Here is a 19465-nt window from a genome sequence, read left to right on the forward strand (position 1 = left end):
AGCAAGTATGGAGCCCATGGAATACCACGGTATACCAACTTAAATGATCACCGAAACCCCGCCATATTTCACTCTTGGAAAGTAAACTTGGCCAGATATTAGAAACAGTGCGCAACACGACTCATCCAACCAAATGAGCTTTCAATTTAAAGGACAACTTTTCAACCAAGATCGCAGTTGTGAAACCTTTATTTAAGATGACTGGTTTCGCTATATGGATTTAACATCATCTGATCTGTGAACAGTGTACATAAATTGTCAAACATACTACGTTATGAAACGTAGCGTACATGTCATTAATATAAAACATAGACTGAATTATTATTACACAAACTTCTGTGTAGGTTAATACATGTGACCAGTTTGAACCATAAATTTTAATTACCGGAAAGTTGACATAAGATGCAATGGCATGTCATAGTTAAACCGATATATATACAATATGTTCAAAGTTAAAACCAGTATTTAAAAACTGTTTTACCTCGTGCATCCGTCACTTATTACAGATCGCAGAGTAGAGCATCATTCATCCAAGAGCGCCGCTGAACTGAAAAATAGCCGAAGTTACTAGAGAATGTACTGAGATTTACTGCCGCTAAATATGTAGTTTAAAATAGATTCCAATATATATTTCAGAAATATGTAATTTTAATACAAATGTGATAACTGGTGTACAATTATAATTTTTTTATAGCAGGTAGAAGCTAAAACATTGTCTACAAACAAAAGGAAATACGTAACAATATGGAGATAGAACGGTAAGTTGAAAAAAGCAACATGTCGTCAATACTACAACCAAAGTCGTACTTCAAAATCCTATCTTTGTATAACGTCAGATGTAAATGAAAATAATCCAACAGTAAGGTTTACTGACAAAATGCTTGCACACCCGAAATTTGTTAAACGACGATATTGAGCGACAGCTTATGTGTTGCTGTCGTCGTCAGTTGCAAATATAAATATGTAATTATAATAAAAATGTGGCAACTGGTATAAAATTACAAAATTATGTTGGTACGAAGTAGAATATAAAAAATATTTTCTAAAACCGTAAAGAACATACGAATAGAAAGGTAAAATACTGAGTCAAAAAAGACGACATGTTGTTAACACTACAACCTAAGCCGTATTCCAAAATTCTGTCTGTATGTCGCGTAATATACAGGAAAAATTATCGCACAGTAACATTTATTGACAATATGCTTCCATATTGGCAAACTAGTTGAAGATGAAAATGAACAGTGTAGAGCTCCAAATGTATCTTATCAGGTAGGTGGCGAAGAGCAATCCTTCGTTAAGCAGTTTTGATATCACTGTCCTCAGCACATATCTGCAGTGGCAAATACATCACAGGAGGACATCTGTGCAACAACACCTGCTAGGTTTTGTATCTGAAGAATAGTTTCCGAATCCCATCTCGCCGTGCAAGTACCTGCTTCTCGAGCTCCATTCTTGTGCTGACGTGGGTTCGCGAATACGAAATTCAGTCGCGCAGTGACTTTTGCAGCTGTCGCCCTGCTATATTTCCATCATAGTCCTCAACTAACACTTCCTTCTGCGTTGTGACTCAGCGGATGACGTTTACCCGCTTTCCCCGTACACGGTATAGATCTTCGATATGATGCCTCTTGAAACACCGAACTCTTTGACTCCCTTGGTTACGGAAGCAGCCACCATACGATCACCAACAATTTCCCCAGTGCACTCACAACAACACAGAACACAGTTCTGGCCACGACTGACACTTGTAGTGTATTGAGGGCATTGCAGAGGTGTCTTTCGTGGTGAAGCAGAGCAACCTGCAGGCGTGGCCAGCATCCGAATTTCCGTTCAGGCAAGCAACTCTCGCGGTGTTCACATATTTTTCTCCACCTCTTGTAGGTTGCAATCGTTATGCAGGGAGGGGAAGGTTTGCACAGGGCAGACTAGCATGCAGACCGGCATGATACCAGTCTTCGTGCTGAAGACAAGAAGAACAACAACACTGATATTTTAAAAATGTGTGTTCCTAACATGCTGCGCAATACGAGGTCTGTTCAAAAATTTCCGAAATTAGTAATTTCGCGCCAGTGGTGTGTCGCAGCGAGATGCGCTTGGCATCCTTACCCACGCCTGTGTTTAATGTGTAACTACCGGAAGTTTCATTGTTGTATGTCTGCCAATCATTGTTCAGTGCTGTGTTGAGTAGAACGTTGTGTCTCACAGTTTGCAAATTTCGGTATAGCAGACTTAGAGGTGATTGGAGGTACATTATTCCCACACGACAATTGCCATAAGGTTACATGAGTATCGCCTGATCACAGAACGGAAAACCAAATTGATCACATAACGCTAAGCAAAAAATTTAGAAGGTCGCTGATGAACGTGAGAAAGAAACATGGGGCTTATGTTGGCAGTGATCACCATCTTACTGTTGCAAATTTTAGACTGAAAATCATGGCTACAAATAGAAAGTTCAAACAAGGGAACAAAAAATATGATGTGTGAAAACTTAGAATAACAGCAAAATAAGAAGCCTTCTGTATTGAGCTAAGGAACCGCTACGAGGCCACTGAGAAGCACAGGAAAATGATGAAAATAGTGTTGATGATACATGGACTCAGGTTAAGGACGTCTATTGCAATGTGAGCAAAAAGGTTCTTGGCTTTAAAAACCATTTGAAGAAAGATTGGATGTCTGAGCGTACATGGAATTTCATCAGCTGAGTATGTAGCTACTGACTCTCAAATAAAGAGGAGTGTGAGGAATGATAAGAGAAAGTGGATGGATGAGCAAGCTCTGGTAGCAAAGGCAGCAGCAGCAAGGGGTGATTGAAAAGAACTGAACCGCATCACCAAAATGATGACCAAAACAGGTTTCAGCAAGAACAGACCTGTGAAAAGCAAGGAGGGTCGACTGTTGACGACAGAAAAAGACCAACTCAGAAGATGGGGAGAGCGTTTTTCTGAAGTCTTAAACAGAGAGCAACCTGAAGAAATGGAGAGTCAATGTAATTTTCCAGATGCCAGTGACAGAATCAATGTAAACACACCAACTAAGATTGAAATTAAAATAGCTCTCAAACAGATAAAGAACGGAAAGGCTCCAGGAATGGATAATATTGCACCTGAGGTGCTAAAAGCAGACATTGACACCACTGTAAATCTACTACATCCATTGTTTGAGAAGATAATGGACAGAAGAGAAATTACCAAAGGACTGGAAAGAAGGGATGATTATTAGGTTGACAAAGAAAAGGGATACTACCAAATGTAGTAAGCGGCGAGGCGTCATCCTCCTATCTGTACCAAGTAAAGTACTCTATAGATTGATGCTAACTCGTATCAAGGACTCAGTCGAGGCACGACTGAGAAAAGAGCACGCTGGGTTTAGAGAGCACAGAAGTTGTGTCGATCTCATCAACACACTGCGTATAATACTTTAGCAGAGTGCAGAACGGCAGCACACACTCTACCTTACATCTATTGATTTTGAAAAGGCATTTGACTCTCTTAATAGAAGAGTTATGAGGCATGCTTGAAAGAATATGGAATACCATCAAAGATAATAAATACTATTAAAGCCATGTACGATGGATATGAATGTAGGGTGCTACACAATGGAAAACTTACTGAATCTATCCAAACAAATGCTGGGGTGAGGCACGGATGTATTCTGTCACCTGCCTTGTTCTTGTTGGTACTGGAGAGCGTAATGAAAAGCGTTGTTGATGGCAGGAGAAAAGGTATTCAGTGGGGAATGCAAGACAGGCTTGAAGACCTTGACTTAAGCAGAAAATGCAGGACTTAAAATACATGTTCAGAAAACTAAGGAAATGAGAAGACATCTGAAAAACAAGCGAAGCTAACAGTGTATGGAAAGGAATTGGAACAAGTAGATTCTTTTGTATATCTAGGAAGTACCGTCTGTAAAGATGAGGGGCTGAGGAGGATGTAAAGAGTCGGATACAGAAGGCAAATGGAGCCTTTGTACAACTGTATCCTGTCCGGTGTAATAAGAACATCTCGAGACGAAACAAGCTGCGTTTGTTCAATAGCAGTGTAAAGTCAGTCCCCCTGTATAGTTGTAAAACATGGAAGGTAACAAACATGATTGTAAACCAGCTGCAAGTCTTCATAAACCGGTGTCTTCTGCAGATTATAATTGTCAAGTGGCCAGATGTTACATCAAATGACGAATTGTGGGAGATGACAAACCAGCGACCAAGCCATGAACAAGTAAAGAAAATGAAGGTGGACTGGTCACACAATACGCAAACAACAAGGAGCTGTTGAAAAAGCAACACTGGATTGGAACACACAAGAAACACGTAGACGTGGCCTCCCGAAAAAGACATGGGAAAGAACGGTGGAAGAAGAAGTCTGAAAGCAGGTAAGACATGGAGAGAAGTGAAATGTTTGGCTGCCAACAGAACCAGACGGAAAGTCTTCACTGCTACCCTATGATCCAACAGGAAAAACGGGAAATAGGTCAAGTAAGTCAAGACTTAGAGGAGCAACGCGTCTCCATTAACTTTTCTGTGAAACTCAAGAAAGCCTTTACAGAGACACATCAAATGATGCAGGAAGCCTACGGTGATGAGTGCTTAAGTCGTATTCGGCGTTCGAATGGTTTACACTGTTTCAAAATGGCCGGACGCAAGTTAAAGATGACCCTCGTTCACAACTCCCTTCAACGTCTAAGGATGACGCCCATGTCAGGAACGTCAACGAAACTGTGCGTTCCAATCGAAAACTGACTGTCGGAGAGATTGCAGAAGAATGCAACACTTCAGATGGATCATATCATAAACCCTGACGCAGCATCTTGGGATGCAACGTGCTGCCACCAAATTCGTCACGCTGATCATGAGTCAACACTAAACAGACCTTCGGCTCGCTGTATGCTTTTGGATCGCGTAAAAGAGAACGAGATGTTCCTTAAGAGAATCATAACTGGTGGGTCTACAGAATGAGATTTTCACTCAGCAGCGGAGTGTGCACTGATACGAAACTTCCTGGCATATTAAGACTGTGTGCCGCAACGAGACTCGAACTCAGGACCTATGCCTTTCGCGGGCACGTGCTCTACCAACTGAGCTACTCAAGCACGACTCAGGCACCGTCCTCACATCTTTACTTCTGCCAGTACCTCGTCTCCTACCTTCTAAACTTTACAGAAGCTCTCCTGCGAACCTTGCCGAACGAGCACTCCTGAAAGAAAGGATATTGCGGAGACATGGCTTAGCCACAGCCTGGGGGATGTTTCCAAAATGTGAATTCGCAGGAGAGCTTCTGTAAAGTTTGGAAGGTAGGAGACGAGGTACTGGCAGAAGTACAGCTGTGAGGACGGTGCCTGAGTCGTGCTTGAGTAGCTCAGTTGGTAGAGCACTTGCCCGCGAAAGGCATAGGTCCTGAGTTCGAGTCTCGGCCCGGCGCAGCAGTTTTAATCTGCCAAGAAGTTTCATATCGGCGCACACTCCGCTGCAGAGTGAAAACCTCATTCTGGAAACATCCCCCAGGCTGTGGCTAAGCCCTGTCTCCGCAATATCCTTTCTTTCAGGAGAGCTAATTCTGCATGGTTCGCAGGAGAGTAAAGCTGTGAGGACGGTGCGCGAGTCGTGCTTGGGTAGCTCAGATGGTAGAGCACTTGCCTGCTAAGGCATAGGGCCCAATTTCGGGTCTCGGTCCGGCACACAGTTTTAATCTGCCAGGAAGTTTCATATCAGCGCACATTCCGCTGCAGAGTGAAAATCTCAATCTGGAAACATCCCCCAGGTTTCAGAACCATTAACACACGGAAACGTCAAGAATAAACCTTATTATACCGAACATATACAGGGTGTTACAAAAAGGTACGGCCAAACTTTCAGGAAACATTCCTCACACACAAATAAAGAAAAGATGTTATGTGGACATGTGTCCGGAAACGCTTAATTTCCATGTTAGAGCTCATTTTAGTTTCGTCAGTATGTACTGTACTTCTTTGATTCACCGCCATGATTTCATACAGGATACTCTACCTGTGCTGCTAGAACATGTGCCTTTACAAGTATGACACATCATGTGGTTCACGCACGATGGAGCTCCTGCACATTTCAGTCGAAGTGTTCGTACGCTTCTCAACAACAGATTCGGTGACCGATGGATTGGTAGAGGCGGACCAATTCCATGGCCTCCACGTTCTCCTGACCTCAACCCTCTTGACTTTCATTTATGGGGGCATTTGAAAGCTCTTGTCTACGCAACCCCGGTACCAAATGTAGAGACTCTTCGTGCTCGTATTGTGGACGGCTGTGATACAATACGTCATTCTCCAGGGCTGCATCAGCGCACCAGGGATTCCATGCGCCCGAGGGTGGATGCATGTATCCTCGCTAACGGAGGACTTTTGAACATTTCCTGTAACAAAATGTTTGAAGTCACGCTGGTACGTTCTGTTGCTGTGTGTTTCTATTCCATGATTAATGTGATTTGAAGAGAAGTAATAAAATGATCTCTAACATGGAAAGTAAGCGTTTCCGGACACATGTCCACATAACATATTTTCTTTCTTTGTGTATGAGGAATGTTTGCTGAAAGTTTGGCCGTACCTTTTTGTAACACCCTGTATATGTAGTGACAGTGTTCACATGTAGTAACAGATGAACAGATTTAAGAGCAAAATGCTTTAGTCATATAAAATACTTCACAGAAAATATTTAAACCATATAAAATTACAGACAATGTAAGTGACATAAAGTTGTTAGTTGTCAGTTAAATTATAGCTACCAGGCGTAGCACACTGTAGGCCGCTAAAGGTTGTAAGAGCAAACAGGCACTACATGTGGCGTCTGACTAACAGGCTCTCAGGTCTTAACTTGTGGACACGAAAAAAATCGCACCATCTATTAACAATCGAAGAAATCAGCTGCTTAAATTGCAAAAATTATATTAAACAGCATATAAGTATTCATCCCGCAAGTCAATAGCCAGTATTATGGCAACTGAAATTTATACAGGACATTGCAATAGCAACTATTGTGTACATTTTGTTTGAAAACGATCACAATGTGATAATTAAAAGGGAGAGAGGAAGACGACATTTTAGAGTCTTCCCCGAGGATAAAGAGGAGCCAACTTTAGGCATTTCTAAGTAAGGGCTTTATACCCCTGAAGAAATTTTATTCCGTAACTAGAACTGTTCATTCAGAATGAAACCGTCATTAAGAGGAAGGTGTTTGAAAGTTTCCGGTTCTCCAAGGATACCAAGACTTAAGCGTTTCTTCTATGAGTGCAGGCTACCGACGTAATGAACTTCTATAGGTTTACGGCATGTAAGTAATAAATCGTCGGCAAAGGACGAATTATATATATTTGTACCTCCTTCACTTTATATAACATCAATCATTCGTTCTGCTTGTCCTGTACACTAAGGTGGCAAAAGTCGTGAAACACCTCCTAATATCGTGTCGGACCTCCTTTTGCTCGTCGTAGAGCGGCAGCTGAACTTGGCATAAACTCGAGAAGTCATTGGAAATCCCCTGCAGAAATACTGAGCCACGTTGCCTGTATAGCCGTCCACAATTGCCGATCGGTGTGACCGAGCGGTTCTAGGCGCTTCAGTTCGGAACCGCTCGACCGCTACGGTCGCAGGTTCGAATTCTGCCTCGGGCATGGATGTGTGTGATGTCCTTGGGTTAGGTAGGTTTAAGTAGTTCTAAATTCTAGGGGACTCATAACCTCAGATGTTAAGTCCCATAGTGCTCAGAGCCATTTGAACCATTTGAGCCGTCCACAATTGCGAAATTGATCGCAGTAGAAGATTTTGTACACAAACAGATCTCTCGATCATGCCCCATAAATGTTTGATGGGATTCCTGTCAGGCGATCTGAGTAGCCAAATCATTCGCTCGAATTGTCCAGAATGTCCCTTAAATGAAACGGGCATAATTGTGGCCCGGTGACATGGCGCTTGTCGTCCATAAAAATTACATCGCAAATGGCTGCATGTGGTCTACAGGTAGCCGAACATAAACTATCAGTTCAGTTGGACTAGAGGACCCAGTCGACGTAAACACAGCACTCACCAGTATGGAGCAACCACCAGCTTGACAGTGACTTGTTGACAACTTGGTCCATAGCTTCGTAGGGTCTGCGCTACACTCGAATTCTACCACCCACTCTTCCCAACTGTAATTGTGACTCATCTCAACAGACCACTGCTTTCCAGTCGTCTAGGGTCCAACCGATATGGTCATGAGCCCAGGAGAGGCGCTGCAGGCGATGTCGTGCTGTTATCAAAGGCATTCTCGTCGATCGTCTGCTGCCACAGTCCATTAACGCCATATTTCGCTGGTCTATGCTGTCGTACGTCCCATATTAATTTCTGCTGGTATTTCATGCAGTCTTGCTTGTCTATTAGCACTGAAAACTCTACGGAAGCGCTGTTGCTCTCGGTCGTTATGTGAAGGTTGTCGGCCACTGCGTCGTCCATAGTGAGAGGTAACACCTGAAATTTTGTATTCTCGGCACACTCTTGACGCTAGGGATCTCGAAATACTGAATTCCATAACTATTTCCGAAACTGAATGTTCCAAGCGTCTAACTTCAACTACCATTCCGGATTCAAAGTCTATCAGTTCCCGTCGTTTGGCTATGATTACGTCGGAAATCTTTCACGTGAATCACCTGGGCACCTCCGTCAGTTTGTACCTTGTGTACCCGATACTACTGCTATCTGTATGTGTGCATATCTCTATCCCATGACTTATCACCTTCAAGTATAATAAGCTGGATGTGGTTCACAGCTAATTTTATAGAAATCCGTGTTTTGTAAGGGAGAATCCATTAGTTTGAAATTTTGAATACTATTATATTTTTGAGCCATTATTAGTAGAAAATGCTACTTTGCAGTCGTACTTTTTTTGGGGAAGACTCTAAATTCAGCGAGATACAGGCCCTAAAGACGGAATAGAAGGAAAAAAAAATTTTTCATGGCGTCCGTTATTAAGAGAAGTGCCACGAGTAGTGATTCTGCTATTGGTTTTATTTTTAAAAATATCATCCACTATGGTTGTTTCGTATCCATCTCGACTGCAATAGATAGATTTTTTTGAAAGAGAGTAGGGTGCGGGGTAAGGCTGTGGACGGAAATGTGAAGAGAAATTCATGATTCCACAGAAGAAAAAGTAATCCCCGAGAGCTACTTTTCTTTCCTCGAACTCGCGGCGCTATAAAAACAAAGAAAAAGAGAACAACTTTTGCCGGGGCGACGTTATTTCGCCGTCCCTTGTGTGGGTCACGGCGGAGTGCGAACGCGCGACCGATTCTTGGGTCGCTGCGCACGTAGAGTGCAGCTGCCGGCGGGCGCCAGGGAAAACAGAAATTAGAAATTCGTTAGCTCGCTCGCGCCCCCGCTGCCCGCCTTGCGTCGCAGTCCCAGCCGTCGCCTGCGAGGAGCGGCCCCGCTCTCATTTGCGAGACGTGCCCTGTTTCCTCAAGGAACTCATTTAAATTGCACCGAGGGCACGGAGGGAGGGGCTGGGCACAGTGGAACAAAAGGAAGCGCGCCTGACTTGGCCTCCTAGTTCCGTCTATCTGCCACTCCGTCTCTTCGATGTATATTTTTTTCCCCTCTTTCTCTTTCGCTACCGGGATCGTGCAGTCGCCAAAGGGAATAACAAATTGAGGCAAAGATAAACACCTCTCCTCCAAATGTCGTTTTGCAGTTTATCAACTGCACGGTGGTTTTCTTAGGAATTGCAGTCATGGCCTGATGGGATCTGGTGACTGCTGTGAATAATATTGAGATAAAAGAGAATGTTTTACATAGTAATTCAACTGATGTAGCCACGAGAGATTACTCTGACTGAGAAGAAATGAGATACGGCGTTCCACCAGGTTTAATATTAGAACCACTATTGTTTCCCATATACACAACTGGCCATTAAAATTGCTACACCACGAAGATGACGTGCTACAGACGCGAAACTTAACTGACAAGAAGAAGATGCTGTGATATGCAAATCATTAGCTTTTCAGAGCATTCACACAAGGTTGGCGCCGGTGGCGACACCTACAACGTGCTCACATGAGGAAAGTTTCCAACCGATTTCTCATACACAAACAGCAGACGGCGGGCCTCGTGTAAGGTGGAGAAATGCGTACCATCATGTTTCCGACTTTCATAAAAGTCAGATTGTAGCCTATCGCTATTGTGGTTTATCGTATCGTGACATCGCTGCTCGCGTTGGCCAAGATCCAATGACTGTTAGCAGAATATGGAATCGGTGGGTTCAGGAGGGTAATACGAAACACCGTGCTGGATCCCAACGGCCTCGTATCACTAGCAGTCGAGATGACAGGCATCTTATCCGCATGGCTGTAACGGATCGTGCGGCCACGTCTGGATCCCTGAGACAACAAACAGGGACGTTTGCAAGACAACAACCATCTGCACGAACAGTTCGACGACGTTTGCAGCAGCGTGGACTATCGGATTGAAGACCATGGCTGAGGTTACCCTTGACGCTGGATCACAGACAGGAGCGCCTGCGATGGTTTACTCAATGACGAACCTGGTTGCACAAATGGCAAAATGTCATTTTTTCGGATGAATCCAGGTTATGTTTACAGCATCATGATGGTCGCATCCGTGTTTGGCGACATCGCGGTGAACGCACATTGGAAGTGTGTATTCGTCATCGCCATACTGGCGTATCACCCGGCTTGATGGTATGGGGTGCCATTGGTTACACGTCTCTGTCACCTCTTGTTCGCATTGACGGCACTTTGAACAGTGCACGTTACATTTCAGACGTCTTACGACCCGTGGCTCTATAAGGCGCTGCAGTCATGGACTGTGCGGCTGGTCCCGGCGGAGGTTCGAGTGCTCCCTCGGCCATGGGTGTGTGTGTTTGCCCTTAGGACAATTTAGGTTAAGTAGTGTGTAAGCTTAGGGACTGATGACCTTAGCAGTTAACTCCCATAAGATTTCACACACACACCCATGGCTCTACCCCTCATTCGATCCCTGCGAAGCCCTACATTTCAGCAGGATAATGCACGACTGCATGTTGCAGGTCCTGTGCGGGCCTTTATGGATACGTAAAATGTTCGACTGCTGCCCTGGCCAGCACATTCTCCAGATCTCTCACTAATTGAAAACGTCTGGTCAATGGTGGCCGAGCAACTGGCTCGTTTTAAAACACCAGTCACTACTCTTGATTAACTATGGTATCGTGTTGAAGCTGCATGGGCAGCTATACCTGTACACGCCATCCAAGCGCTGTGTGACTCAATGCCCAGGTGCATCAAGGCCGTTATTTTCCAATATAATATATTTGTCCAATGAATACCCGTTTATCATCTTCATTTCTGCTTGGTGTAGCAATTTTAATGGCCAGTAGTGTATGTAAACGATCTGACCTTCTGTCTAACATACAACAAGCAGAACTAGTTCTACTATTATAATCATCAAAATATACATACGCCAAAAGAAGAAAAGGTAAGTAATGGTCTGAAAAGCATCACTTAGTGGAATTTTACAAATACCCTGTAGTCTCACTCTCAATAACAAAAATACTCAACACATTCAGCTCTACACATACGGAGATACTACGCGAATGCTAAATGTAGCACACGGTGAGAAACTAACAGGAAACTTCAAAACTTTTTTGGTGTCCATACTGAAAATTTCAACCGAAATATAAATTCGAACTAAAACACCTTAGTTCAGCCACATCTGGATTTCTGAACAGTTCAAATTTTGAGGAGACACAAATCGATAAGTCAGCAAATTTTACAGATTTTGATTAAATAACATAATATGGAATAATGTTCTGGTGCAACTCATCTTTAAGAAAGAAAGTTTTCGGTGCTTAAAACCGCGGTAAGAATAGTATATCGTATTCTTCATAAACGTCTTGTCCTTGAAGAAATTCGTTTTAGGAATTTTGAGTACAGCTTATCATATTTGCTGTCATGAAGCTAGTAAATGAAGCACTGCAGTACAAAAGAAACAATAATGTACATAATTACAATGCCAAAAGTGAAAGTGACATCCTTTGTACCACATTAAGGTTGTCCTTAGCACAAAAAGTCAACTTACGATGTGGTAGCCAACAATCCTTGCTGTGGTGACGATACGTTATTGGGTTGAAAGTACACGAAGTGGATTGCGAAAATAGCTAATGTTTACTATGGCTCACTGGTTGGGTATACAGGGTGTTTCAGTAAGATCGTCCAAAAATCTAACAGGACATAGAATACGTTCCACTGAGCGATTTGACGTAAGGAACATGTAGTCGGAGAAGCCGACTTGGGAGATATGGATTTCAACTTGTGTACCGTTTTGTCTAGCATTACTGTTTTCTAGATTATTTAGAACTAATACGCGTACAATATTACACGTGCCATGCTGTTAATTTGAAATTGCTCTAAGCACTATGGGACTTAACATCTGAGGTCATCAGTCCACTAGACTTAGAACTACATAAATCTAACTAACCTAAGGACATCACACACGTCCATGTCCGAGGCAGTATTCGAACCTCGACCGTAGCAGCAGCGCGGTTTCGGACTGAAGCGCCTAGAACCGGTCGGCCACAACGGCCGGCTCTGTTTATTTACATGTACATTCTTCACTTCTTGCAAGGAAAAGAGGAGGACGAGCCTGGTTACTAGGAAGTATTTCCTGGTCGCTGGACTGGAAGGGGAAGTCCTATTCTATAACCTGCGAGGTCACCTGACCTGAATTCCCTAGATTATTTTCTATGGGATATCTGAAGTCACTTGTGTATGAGATCCCAGTGGATACAGAGATTGACTTAAAAAGCACTCCGTCTTCGGACCACAAGTGGCCCATCGGGACCATTCGACCGCCGTGTCAACCTCGGCTGGCGAAGTGGATAGGAGGGGCGTGTGGTCAGCACACCGCTCTCCCAGTCGTTATGATGGTTTTCTTTGACCGGAGCCGCTACTATTCGGTCGAGTAGCTCCTGAATTAGCATCAAGAGGCTGAGTGCACTCCGAACAACGGCAACAGCGCATGGCGGCTCAGATTGTCACCCATCCAAATGCCGGCCACGCCCGACAGCGCTTAACTCCGGTGATCTGACGGGAACCGGTGTATCCACTGCGTCAAGGCCGTTGCCGAGATGGAATTAGTTCAAAAATGTTCAAATGTGTGTGAAATCTTATGGGACTTAACTGCTAAGGTCATCAGTCCCTAAGCTTACACACTGTTGTTGTTCTTGTTGTTGTGGTCTTCAGTCCTGAGACTGGTTTGATGCAGCTCTCCATGCTACTCTAACCTGTGCAAGCTTCTTCATCTCCCAGTACCTGCTGCAACCTACATCCTTCTGAATCTGCTTAGTGTATTGATCTCTTGGTCTCCCTCTACGATTTTTACCCTCCACACTGCCCTCCAATGCTAAATTTGTGATCCCTTGATGCCTCAAAACATGTCCTACCAACCGATTCCTTCTTCTGGTCAAGTTGTACCACAAACTTCTCTTCTCCCCAATCCTATTCAATACCTCCTCATTAGTTACGTGATCTACCCACCTTATCTTCAGCATTCTTCTGTAGCACCACATTTCGAAAGCTTCTATTCTCTTCTTGTCTAAACTATTTATCGTCCATGTTTCACTTCCATACATGGCTACACTCCATACAAATACTTTCAGAAACGACTTCCTGACACTTAAATCTATACTCGATGTTAACAAATTTCTCTTCTTCAGAAACGATTTCCTTGCTATTGCCAGTCTACATTTTATATCCTCTCTACTTCGACCATCATCAGTTATTTTACTCCCTAAATAGCAAAACTCCTTTACTACTTTAAGTGTCTCATTTCCTAATCTAATCCCCTCAGCATCACCCGATTTAATTCGACTACATTCCATTATCCTCGTTTTGCTTTTGTTGATGTTCATCTTATATCCTCCTTTCAAGACACTGTCCATTCCGTTCAACTGCTCTTCCAAGTCCTTTGCTGTCTCTGACAGAATTACAATGTCATCGGCGAACCTCAAAGTTTTTACTTCTTCTCCATGAATTTTAATACCTACTCCGAATTTTTCTTTTGTTTCCTTTACTGCTTGCTCAATATACAGATTGAATAACATAGGGGAGAGGCTACAACCATGTCTCACTCCTTTCCCAACCACTGCTTCCCTTTCATGCCCCTCGACTCTTATAACTGCCATCTGCTTTCTGTACAAATTATAAATAGCCTTTCGCTCCTTGTATTTTACCCCTGCCACCGTCAAAATTTGAAAGAGAGTATTCGAGTTAACGTTGTCAAAAGCTTTCTCTAGGTCTACAAATGCTGGAAACGTAGGTTTGCCTTTTCTTAATCTTTCTTCTAAGATAAGTCGTAAAGTTAGTATTGCCTCACGTGTTCCAACATTTCTACGGAATCCAAACTGATCTTCCCCGAGGTCCGCTTCTACCAGTTTTTCCATTCGTCTGTAAAGAATTCGTGTTAGTATTTTGCAGCTGTGACTTATTAAACTGGTAGTTCGGTAATTTTCACATCTGTCAACACCTGCTTTCTTTGGGATTGGAATTATTATATTCTTCTTGAAGTCTGTGGGTATTTCGCCTGTCTCATACATCTTGCTCACCAGATGGTAGAGTTTTGTCATGACTGGCTCTCCCAAGGCCATCAGTAGTTCTAATGGAATGTTGTCTACTCCCGGGGCCTTGTTTTGACTCAGGTCTTTCAGTGCTCTGTCAAACTCTTCACGCAGTATCTTATCTCCCATTTCATCTTCATCTCCATCCTCTTCCATTTCCATAGTATTGTCCTCAAGTACATCGCCCTTGTATAAACCCTCTATATACTCCTTCCACCATTCTGCCTTCCCTTCTTTGCTTAGAACTGGGTTGCTATCTGAGCTCTTGATATTCATACAAGTGGTTCTCTTTTCTCCAAAGGTCTCTTTAATTTTCCTGTAGGCAGTATCTATCTTACCCCTAGTGAGACAAGCCTCTAAATCCTTACATTTGTCCTCTAGCCATCCCTGCTTAGCCATTTTGCACTTCCTGTCCATCTCATTTTTGAGACGTTTATATTCCTTTTTGCCTGCTTCATTTACTGCATTTTTATATTTTCTCCTTTCATCAATTAAATTCAATATTTCTTCTATTACCCAAGGATTTCTATTAGCCCTCGTCTTTTTACCTACTTGATCCTCTGCTGCCTTCACTACTTCATCCCTCAGAGCTACCCATTCTTCTTCTACTGTATTTCTTTCCCCCATTCCTGTCAATTGTTCCCTTATGCTCTCCCTGAAACTCTCTACAACCTCTGGTTCTTTCAGTTTATCCAGGTCCCATCTCCTTAAATTCCCACTTTTTGCAGTTTCTTCAGTTTCAATCTGCAGTTCATAACCAATAGATTGTGGTCAGAATCCACATCTGCCCCTGGAAATGTCTTACAATTTAAAACCTGGTTCCTAAATCTCTGTCTTACCATTATATAATCTATCTAATACCTTTTAGTATCTCCAGGATTCTTCCAGGTATACAACTTTCTTTCATGAATCTTGAACCAAGTATTAGCTATGATTAAGTTATGCTCTGTGCAAAATTCTTCAAGGCGGCTTCCTCTTTCATTTCTTCCCCCCAATCCACATTCACCTACTATGTTTCCTTCTCTCCCTTTTCTTACTGACGAATTCCAGTCACCCATGACTATTAAATTTTCGTCTCCCTTCACTACCTGAATAATTTCTTTTATCTCGTCATACATTTCATCTATTTCTTCATCATCTGCAGAGCTAGTTGGCATATAAACTTGTACTACTGTATCAGGCGTGGTCTTCGTGTCTATGTTGGTCACAATAATGTGTTCACTATGCTGTTTGTAGTAGCTTACCCGCACTCCTATTTTTTTATTCATTATTAAACCTACTCCTGCATTACCCCTATTTAATTTTGTATTTATAACCCTGTAATCACCTGACCAAAAGTCTTGTTCCTTCTGCCACCGAACTTCACTAATTCCCACTATATCTAACTTTAACCTATCCATTTCCCTTTTTAAATTTTCTAACCTACCTGCCCGATTAAGGGATCTGACATTCCACGCTCCGATCCGTAGAATGCCAGTTTTCTTTCTCCTGATAACGACGTCCTCTTGAGTAGTCCCCGCCCGGAGATCCGAATGGGGGACTATTTTACCTCCGGAATATTTTACCCGAGAGGACGCCATCATCATTTAATCATACAGTATAGCTGCATGTCCTCGGGAAAAATTACGACTGTAGTTTCTCCTTGCTTTCAGCCGTTCGCAGTACCAGCACAGCAAGGCTTACACACTACCTAACTTAAATTATCCTAAGGACAAACACACACACCCATGCCTGATGGAGGACTCGAACCTCCGCCGGGACAGCCGATGAATTAGTTGCCAGAACTATAGTTACCTGTGATGTGATTCGAAGCACCCAGGGATATTAGTCAGGGTGCGTCAGAATTTTGTTCGCCGATGTCATGTTAGAAATGAGGTTGATGGCCGTCAGTTTCAGCGTATTTTGTATGGTATAGCACATACGGTGCGTTCATTGTGTCAGTGATGGTATTTGCAGGTAACTGAAACTAAATAAAAAAGTACACCGTTCTGTGATTTCATTCCTATTATCTGCTTAAGCTGGCTTCTCTGAACCCATGTGTCCTGCCTCAAATTGTTCAGGGGAGCATCCTGTGTGTCCAGTTATATTTTTGCACGCTCTTACGTAAGCACCCCGCACAGCAGACGAATGAGTCTAGTAACGTTCTATAAAAATTTTTCCCCAGTGTTCGCAAAGTATTTTTACAAATTTGAACGCAATTTGGAGACTGTGCTGTTTGAAATAATTAGTGGTTAGTAACACATTTTAGTGCAGCACACATATACATTAAGTTACGTATCGGTCATTTAGTGACTTCTGTTGAGTGAAAATGTACGGGGAATAGGCAAAATAATGTGAACAGTGGTAGTAATGGAATGGTTGTGTTTGACGGTCAACAACGCAGGTAAGGCACGTGTCGCGCTGGACAATGTGTGTTCAGCATGGATTAGGCATCAGTGCAGGTTGTTTACGAGTAGCCGGCCGGTGTGGCCGTGCGGTTCTAGGCGCTTCAGTCTGGAACCGCGTGACCGCTACGGTCGCAGGTTCGAATCCTGCCTCGGGCATGGATGTGTGTGATGTCCTTAGGTTAGTTAGGTTTAAGTAGTTCTAAGTTCTAGGGGACTGATGACCACAGTGCTCAGAGCCATTTGACCCATTTTGTTTACGAGTAGTGCACGCTTCGTATTTACTTTCAGAGGCCGAGGTCGACGTGCAATGAAAGACCTAACAGAATTCCAAAGAGGGCAGATTGTAGTGGCCCGATTAGCTGGAGCATCAGTAGCCAAGGTAGTCAACTTATTGAACGTTTCAAGAGCATCCGTTTCAACAGTCATGACAACCTATACAAAACATGGAAAGACATCATTGTGCAAACGTAATATTGAGCGCAAATCAAAACTAAATGACAGAAATCGTCGTACGGTAACACGAATTGCGTTGAAACAACACACAAGTACCGCGGCTAAAGTGACTGAAGAGCTCAATAGCCATCTTCGAGATCCAGTATCTATTGATACTGTCCGCCGAGAACTCCATAAAGCAATATTCATGAACGACCTGCTATACCAAAACTATGAGTGACGGCAGCCAACTAAAAGAAGAGTAAAACATGATGTCAGTAGCATAAATCCTTGACGGCTGATCAGTGGAAACACGTCTTAAGGTTCGACGAGTCAACGTTTTCGTTAGTTCCAACATCAGGATATGTTTACACCAGGAGAACGCCAAAAGAAGCCTACAATCCTCATTGCTTGATTCCAACGGTTAAGCATGGAGGCGGAAGTGTGATGGTGTTGACAGCCATATCATGGGAATTCTGCTGGTCCCATCATTACTCCCAAAGGCAGTGTTGCAGCCAACCATTATGTAAACATTTTAGGTGATCCAGGTTCACCCCCATGATCCAAACATTGTTCCCCAAAAATGGTGCCATATTTCAGGACGATAATGCACCTATTCACACAGCCAGGACAGCACAGTCGTGTTATGAGGCGCGTGCAACTGAACTGCAACGTCTTCCCTGGCCAGCACAGTCTCCAGACTTGAACATCATCGATCCATGTGGGTGGTATTGGAGCGCAGACTCCGGAGCAGATTTCAGCCTTCCTCGTCACTATAGGGGTTAGAAGAGGTTTTGATCAAAGAGTGGCATAACATTCTACTGGAGACTGGCAGTATTCCAAGAAGAATCCCACCTGTACTTGGGGCAAATGGGAGTCCAACCCATTTCTAATAAACCATTCCCAAGAAAGTACAGTTGTTCACATTAATTTGCCTATCCCCTGTATATACAGGGTGCACCAGAACTCCACCGACAGCTCTTCAGAGGTGGTATTATGAACCAAGACAAGAAAACGTGTCCAGTAAACATAGGCTCTAAAGAACTATGAGCTATGAGAATTCTTTCATCTTCGTTTCTGTGAAAAACATCTTTTGTACTAATCACGAACTCATAGATCTTGAGCTACGCGTTTTAGGTCCGATATGTAAGGAACGTATTTTTCTTGTTTTACTCCGTACTATCTCCTCCCAAAACATGATAGTAGAAGCGATGTGTTTCACTGTATTGAAGGTGAACGAATATTCACAGCTCCTAAGGTACGAATTTAAGAGTCCATGTTTACTGCATTTTGGCTATGAAATTTAACACATCGATAGTCCGTGTTCTTTAGACAAAATGCTGCTGCATCGATTCACTCTGAGGTTTGGCTTTGCGTGTGAGTGATTTACGATTTTTGCCTAGTTTTTTTTCATTCTGGTAGCCTAGTGTTCACTTGAGAAATTTTAAGTTCCTTTCCTTCAGACGACCAAGCCTTTCAGTTTGAAACTTCACTACGCGTTCTGTTTTGGAAGGTTGATCTAACACCACGCTTAGAAGTTAACATTTTAATATTTATTATGTAGTACTAGCCCACAGACTTTGAGTGCGAGCATGACTGACAGCCTTCTTGTAACGGCGCACGTGAGAATGCGGGTGGCTGAGATCATTGTCTCCCGTGTGTTCCGTGCAGTTACCCGTGCTGAAATTTAACGAAGACATATTATGTTTATGTATAGATATTTGGACACGTCACCTTATGGGAAGTGTGGTTATTTCGAATTAAATTCAAATGAAACGTTTAGGTATCGTTATTCAGAAAAGCTGAGTCAAACCAAAATTATTAGATATTCTGTGGCGGCTCCCATCTTAAAAATGGGGTCTTGAAGTTAGTTAAATGTTATTCAGTTCAGAGCCTTATAGTTCAATAATAATTTAATTTCTTTATGTGTGTGGCCTCATTGTCCGTTGCTGCCTTATAATTCCTGACAGTATTTTTGTTCCGTCGTTACAACTACAAGAAAATGCTGGTTTTTTCATCAGGGGCGTTTCGCTTTATTGAG

The sequence above is a fragment of the Schistocerca piceifrons genome, chromosome 1 (assembly GCF_021461385.2).
Source record: "Schistocerca piceifrons isolate TAMUIC-IGC-003096 chromosome 1, iqSchPice1.1, whole genome shotgun sequence".
NCBI classification, from domain to species: domain Eukaryota; kingdom Metazoa; phylum Arthropoda; class Insecta; order Orthoptera; family Acrididae; genus Schistocerca; species Schistocerca piceifrons.